This window comes from Coregonus lavaretus, assembly GCF_964263955.1.
Source record: "Coregonus lavaretus genome assembly, chromosome: 18".
Taxonomy (NCBI): domain Eukaryota; kingdom Metazoa; phylum Chordata; class Actinopteri; order Salmoniformes; family Salmonidae; genus Coregonus; species Coregonus lavaretus.
This window is the reverse complement of record NC_140005.1, coordinates 13,260,848-13,268,583: the sequence shown is the minus strand read 5'-3', so window position 1 is coordinate 13,268,583 and position 7,736 is coordinate 13,260,848. Positions and strand designations below refer to the sequence as shown.

Genomic DNA, 7,736 nt, shown 5'->3' with positions numbered 1-7,736 from the left:
CGCTCCGGACAATCACTGCTGACAACAAGCACAACATGGTTACATCAACTCAGTTTTGTCATTAGGACAAGTACTCATAATCACATCAAGGTATCACATAATATTCACATTCTGATCATCTCTGGCCAACAAAGACATACCAATCAAATAATACAGAGGAAGGCGTGCCAAGGGAGAAGGAGAACAGCTACGATTCAGTTCCAGTAGAATTGGGATTATGCCACAGCCCCTGCTCTCATCCTCCCAAAGCCTGCCAGCCTGTAGGCTTGTAAGGGGATCCACTGAATTAATGAAACAGACAAGCATTTATACCTAGGCCACAATTAATTACAACGAGGCACATGCTAGGGCTCTAATTACAACGAGGCACAACGAGGCACATGCTAGGGCTCTGACGGTCATGACATTTTGTCAGCTAGTTATTGTCATGCAAAAGACTGCCGGTCTCATGGTAATTGACCATCAATTAATATAAAACATGTTTAGCATCTCCAGGCCTCCACACATACAAGCAGCTGATGCGCGCCTTTGGAACATCTACATTTAAAAAAGTTGAATAAATCAATTGAAATATACACCATCACAATAAATCCATTATTTATTTTAGGCAGGTTTAAAGAAACATTATGATATGAAGAAAATGTATTTCAGAAGAACAGATTCCCAACTGTATGTTATTTGGCTATGCACCATGCCATAGGTTGTAGGCTTGTTCATTTAGCAGACAAAATATGCTAAAAAGTTCCATGCCATTATTTTATATTATATGATTTTATAATAAGAAGAATATAATTTAACTTAGCTGAATAAAATAGAAAGGATATTTTCCCATTCTGGAGCAAGTCCGCATATGAAGTGGCAATGTTAAGCGTAAAAAATATCATTTGAAACAGGTACTAAATGCTAGATTTAGAGTTATATGGCAACTTTAGTTGTGAATGATACAAACCTTAGAATGGCTTAGAAATCAAAACATATATGGGCTGCATGCTGCAACTATAGGCTATTGATGATTTTAGAAAGTCGCAAAAAAAAAGCTTGCCTCAGGCCCAAGATGCACACGCTGTTCTCTCATCAAGTGATCATATTTTCACCCATCAGACTATTCTCAATTTAATCATCTTTACTAATATGTAAAATTAGTTTTGATTTAGAATGGCCCATTATCAAATGGGCAGGAACAGGGGAAGGGGAAATAAGACATGTCATCTGTATGCACTCAAATAGCAAATTGTGGCCGCATTCCAGCCACCGGGTAGGCTATTATTATTTCACTCCATGCCTCAACCACTGTTTGAGGAGCATGCAGCCTCTTGCTGCACCACAGGTGATATTCCGCCCTAATTCTGTATGCCATGGGCTCTCAAAACCTGTTCCTGCAGCTACCCAGTGCTTCATTTGGGAAACCAGGTGAAATCTGTTCAGGAACATCGATAGTAACATGTTTTCACAATGAAGCCATATTTCATTAAACTGTTGACAGCCCCTCTGGGCGCTGGAGAAAGGAATGAAGCAGAGAGAGGAGGAGATCGAAACGCACAGTGGTGAGATATTCTGTAGCTAAAGGTAATGTGTCAGCCTATTAATTATGAAAATATTTAAAAAATGCACTATAATTGTAGGCTAACTCTGTAAGCCGCCCTGCACAATGAATGAACCAACAGCATCGACTAGGCCTATAATTCTCTCCTAGACTCATGAATAGAAAGTTTGGAGCATTGCATAAGGTAACCAGTCCATCCAGTATGCATAATAATACAGTCCACATTCAAAGGTGATAACTAGAATTTGTTTAATTTTGGAGTATAGGCTAGACCAATTACTGTTGAAGTCGAAAGTTTACATACACTTAGGTTGGAGTCATTAAAACTCGTTTTTCAACCACTCCACAAATTTCTTGTTAACAAACTATAGTTTTGGCAAGTTGGTTAGGACATCTACTTTGTGCATGACACAAGTCATTTTTCCAACAATTGTTTACTGACAGATTATTTCACTTATAATTCACTGTATCACAATTCCAGTGGGTCAGAAGTTTACATACACTAAGTTGACTGTGCCTTTAAACAGCTTGGAAAATTCCAGAAAATGATGTCATGGCTTTAGAAGCTTCTGATAGGCTAATTAACATAATTTGAGTCATTTGGAGGTGTACCTGTGGTTGTATTTCAAGACCTACCTTCAAACTCAGTGCCTCTTTGCTTGACATCATGGGAAAATCAAAAGAAATCAGCTAAGACCTCAGAAAAAACATTGTAGACCTCCACAAGTTTGGTTCATCCTTGTCTGGTTCATCTGTACAAACAATAGTATGCAAGGATAAACACCATGGGACCACGCAGCCGTCATACCGCTCAGGAAGGAGACGCGTTCTGTCTCATAGAGATGAACGTACTTTGGTGCGAAAAGTGCAAATCAATCCCAGAACAACAGCAAAGGACCTTGTAAAGATGCTGGAGGAAACAGGTACAAAAGTATCTACAGTGGGGAGAACAAGTATTTGATACACTGCCGATTTTGCAGGTTTTCCTACTTACAAAGCATGTAGAGGTCTGTAATATTTATCCTACGTACACTTCAACTGTGAGAGACGGAATCTAAAACAAAAATCCAGAAAATCACATTGTATGATTTTTAAGTAATTAATTTGCATTTTATTGCATGACATAAGTATTTGATCACCTACCAACCAGTAAGAATTCCGGCTCTCACAGACCTGTTAGGTTTTATTTAAGAAGCCCTCCTGTTCTCCACTCATTACCTGTATTAACTGCACCTGTTTGAACTCGTTACCCATATAAAAGACACCTGTCCACACACTCAATCAAACAGACTCCAACCTCTCCACAATGGCCAAGACCAGAGAGCTGTGTAAGGACATCAGGGATAAAATTGTAGACCTGCACAAGGCTGGGATGGGCTACAGGACAATAGGCAAGCAGCTTGGTGAGAAGGCAACAACTGTTGGCGCAATTATTAGAAAATGGAAGACGTTCAAGATGACGGTCAATCACCCTCGGTCTGGGGCTCCATGCAAGATCTCACCTCGTGGGGCATCAACGATCATGAGGAAGGTGAGGGATCAGCCCAGAACTACACGGCAGGACCTGGTCAATGACCTGAAGAGAGCTGGGACCACAGTCTCAAAGAAAACCATTAGTAACACACTACGCCGTCATGGATTAAAATCCTGCAGCGCACGCAAGGTCCCCCTGCTCAAGCCAGCGCATTTCCAGGCCCGTCTGAAGTTTGCCAATGACCATCTGGATGATCCAGAGGAGGAATGGGAGAAGGTCATGTGGTCTGATGAGACAAAAATAGAGCTTTTTGGTCTAAACTCCACTCGCCGTGTTTGGAGGAAGAAGAAGGATGAGTGCAACCCCAAGAACACCATTCCAACCGTGAAGCATGGAGGTGGAAACATCATTCTTTGGGGATGCTTTTCTGCAAAGGGGACAGGACGACTGCACCGTATTGAGGGGAGGATGGATGGGGCCATGTATCGCGAGATCTTGGCCAACAACCTCCTACCCTCAGTAAGAGCATTGAAGATGGTTTGTGGCTGGGTCTTCCAGCATGACAATGACCCGAAACACACAGCCAGGGCAACTAAGGAGTGGCTCCGTAAGAAGCATCTCAAGGTCCTGGAGTGGCCTAGCCAGTCTCCAGACCTGAACCCAATAGAAAATCTTTGGAGGGAGCTGAAAGTCCGTATTGCCCAGCGACAGCCCCGAAACCTGAAGGATCTGGAGAAGGTCTGTATGGAGGAGTGGGCCAAAATCCCTGCTGTAGTGTGTGCAAACCTGGTCAAGACCTACAGGAAACATATGATCTCTGTAATTGCAAACAAAGGTTTCTGTACCAAATATTAAGTTCTGCTTTTCTGATGTATCAAATACTTATGTCATGCAATAAAATGCAAATTAATTACTTAAAAATCATACAATGTGATTTTCTGGATTTTTGTTTTAGATTCCGTCTCTCACAGTTGAAGTGTACCTAGGATAAAAATTACAGACCTCTACATGCTTTGTAAGTAGGAAAACCTGCAAAATCGGCAGTGTATCAAATGCTTGTTCTCCCCACTGTATATCCACAGTAAAACTAGTCCTATATCGACATAACCTGAAAGGCCGCTCAGCAAGGAAGAAGCCACTGCTCCAAAACCGCCATAAAAAAGCCAGACTACGGTTTGCAACTGCACATGGGGACAAAGATAGTACTTTTTGGAGAAATGTCCTCTGGTCTGATGAAACAAAAATAGAAATGTTTGGCCATAATGACCATTGTTATGTTTGGAGGAAAAAGGGGGTTGCTTGCAAGCCGAAGAACACCATCCCAACCGTGAAGGACGGGGGTGGCAGCATCATGCTGTGGGGGTGCTTTGCTGCAGGAGGGACTGGTGCACTTCCCAAAATAGATGGCATTATGAGGAATAAAAATGATGTGGATATATTGAAGCAACATCTCAAGACATCAGTCAGGAAGTTAAAGCTTGGTCGCAAATGGGTCTTCCAAATGGACAATGACCCCAAGCATACTTCCAAAGTTGTGGCAAAATGGCTTAAGGACAACAAAGTCAAGGTATTGGAGTGGCCATCACAAAGCCCTGACCTCAATCCTATAGAAAATGTGTGGGCAGAACTGAAAAAGCGTGCGCGAGCAAGGAGACCTACAAACCTGACTCAGTTACACCAGCTCTGTCAGGAGGAATGGGCCAAAATTCACCCAACTTATTGTGGGAAGCTTGTGGAAGGCTACCCGAAACGTTTGAACCAAGTTAAACAATTTAAAGGCAATGCTACCAAATACTAATTGAGTGTATGTAAACTTCTGACCCACTGGGAATGTGATGAAAGAAATAAAACCTGAAATAAATCATTCTCTCTACTATTATTCTGACATTTCACATTCTTAAAATAAAGTGGGTATCCTAACTGACCTAAGACAGGGAATTTTTACTAGGATTAAATGTCAGGAATTGTGAAAAACTGAGTTTAAATGTATTTGGTTAAGGTGTACGTATGTAAACTTCCGACTTCAACTGTATGTACCAAAGACATCTTAAATCAGTTTTTAAAAATTCTGCTGTGTGTAATATGCGGTAGGCTTTGTATTGTATAATTATTATTTTAATTCAAGTTTTTTTTTTTGGGGGGGGGGGCTTGGGTTCAAATATAGGTCTATGCATAACCTTAATATGCATATGGGTGTTTTGAATTAATCATCACCTTAGAAAGCGCTGTCCATTTTGTTGTGTTAGGCTTTGAAACAACATCCACCAAGGACCATGTTTTCCACTCAGTTTCAACTTGTTGTTGAATTTCTTTCTTCAAATGTATCAATCACAGTGAGGTGAGTTTTAAAAGCATGATATGGAAAAAGTAGGAGAGACACTGGCAATCATTACGCCGCCATCTTCATGACACCGGAAATGCATTAATCTTAAGGTAGCTAAGAGATGCAACCGCCTATCACAGTCATAAGCAAATGTTTTCCTCAATAAGTAGCTATCAGCAAATCAACAGGGTGTTTTCCAGGTTCACGCCGAGGTTCTTTGCACTCTGGAAGGGGGACACCGTAGAGTTGTCAACCGTGATGGAGAGGTCTTGGAGCAGGCAAGCCTTACCCAGGAATAAGAGCAGCTCCGTCTTGTCGAGGTTGAGCTTGATGTGGTGGGCTGACATCCAAACTGAGATGTCTGCAAGGGACGCAGAGATGCGTGTCGCCACCGGTTTTAGGCTGTCAAAGTTAATGTGGTATCTACAGTACAGTTAACTTGGGAAATTTTCACATTGTTCATTTTTTTAAACGCATCTACACTTTTCAACCAAAAGTCTGTGTTTCCTCACAGACCCTTTTGAGCGCAACACATAACATGCTCTGTGCTCTCCTCTGAAGCTAGCAGCTACAGTGGTAGAGCTGTCACTCTCTGTTGTGCATCCACTATGTACGCACCTTTGAGCAACAAATTCGAAGGAAAACGTTCCACCATAAACACTTTCCCAGGCGTTTCTGTAGAAAACAGCAAACACTTCATTTGCATAGAAGTAGTTAGCCAGTTATGCTATTGTTAGCTAGCATAAACAAGAATGTTTAGAATGCCATGGCTGAATGCCTCTAGATTCAACACTAATTTCCCACAATGATTTGAAACAGAACAATTTCAATTCCATTTATTTACTGTTTTTGTTGTAGTTTTCAGGTCAAAATATTTAAAAGGTACAATGCAGCTGTTTTTATCTCAATATCAAATCCTTTCTGGGTAACAATGAAGTACCTTACTGTGATTGTTTTCAATTAAAAGGGTAAAAAAAGAAACAAAAATAGCTTCTTAGCAAAGAGCATTTTCTCAAGCAAGAATTTTGCTAGGACTGTCTGGGAGTGGTGTGAGTGAGGGGCCTAATTGGACAAGCCTGATGGGAGCCCAGCAAACACGTTACGTAACCATGACTAACCCCAACATAATGGATGGGTAATTATTGGTAATGTCATGACACAACGTAATCTGAAGGTAATATCATAACCACCGCATTTGGTCATCTTCCTTTCCTCCTCAACACGTCGCAGCAACGTGATTTCAAAACGTTACATATTGGTCCCGATTATACCCACAGAGAATGTCACAGTATGACTGATATGGGTTTTTCAAGGCTGCATGCACATTTGCATTGCTGTTTGTGAAATCATTTGGTATTCCAATTGCTGTACGGCTCACACTCTATTTGAGATATGAATTAGGGCACAACAGCGTCTCTACTTCCTAAGGCAGCTGAAAAATGTAGCATGCCACCCTGGGTCCTCTCCAAATACTACAGCTGCACCAGTGCAGGTTGGTGCCGTTTAAGATGAGGGCAATTATACATTTGTTTGAGATGGCCTTATTTCTATTACAGCATATTGGATGACTGTCATTCATATTCCATTCACCCAGCTCAATGTAACATCGATAGGTTTATGCTACTACATGATACTCAAAATGTCCCTATACCCATCATGAGGTTGCTACAACCTAGCCTATGAATGAAAGTTTACAACATAGGTGCACAGGTCGAGACAAATTGGAGTAATCAAGACGACAGACAGTGACACATTTAATACCGCCTTGCACACTCTTGCCTGCATCTAGCTGATCTAGGGTGTAATCATTAGTCCAACAGTTGCAAAGAAGAGTTTCTGTTGGACAAATTAAGGTATGTTTATCCCCATTTCGTTCCGTTTGCTTCATTAAAAAAAAAGTTTTTCAACAGATACAGTTCACGTTCATAGCAGCCACAAACAAACAGCATGATCACTTTGCTCGTTGTATAATTCCTTCGCATCTACGTGCTCTCCTCCTCTCACCTTTTCCCGTCGCTTCTGTACTTCAGTGCACAACACATCAGCTGTCTGTGATCAGGCAAAAAAAAACTTTCCAAGCCAACCTTCATATCATAACCGCTAACCGCTACACACAGCCTACATCATTGTCACCATATTAGCTAACATCATAGTCAAAATAGCTACTAGAACTAACACATTAGTAAACCAGCTACAATCATGCAGTACAGTATACAGTCAGCAAGCAGTTTAGCAGTTACACCGGCGGGCCCCGGTGGCAATGAATTAATATAACCAAAAGCTTACCTTGACTTGGAAGAGTTCCAGTGTTGGATAGCCATACTCAGCTAGCTAACATAGCATCCCTCTCTGTTCGAGCCGGGTGTATGAGTAGGCTAAACTAGCTAGCTGCATTC

The 7,736-nt window shown here is 41.4% G+C and overlaps 1 protein-coding gene across 1 annotated transcript in view; it reads right to left on the bottom strand.

The window, feature by feature from the left end:
• Positions 1 to 7,736, bottom strand: part of LOC311145420 (GTPase IMAP family member 8-like) — a 37,579-nt gene that overhangs the window by 2,014 nt on the left and 27,829 nt on the right. The gene's annotated exons all lie outside the window — the stretch shown is intronic.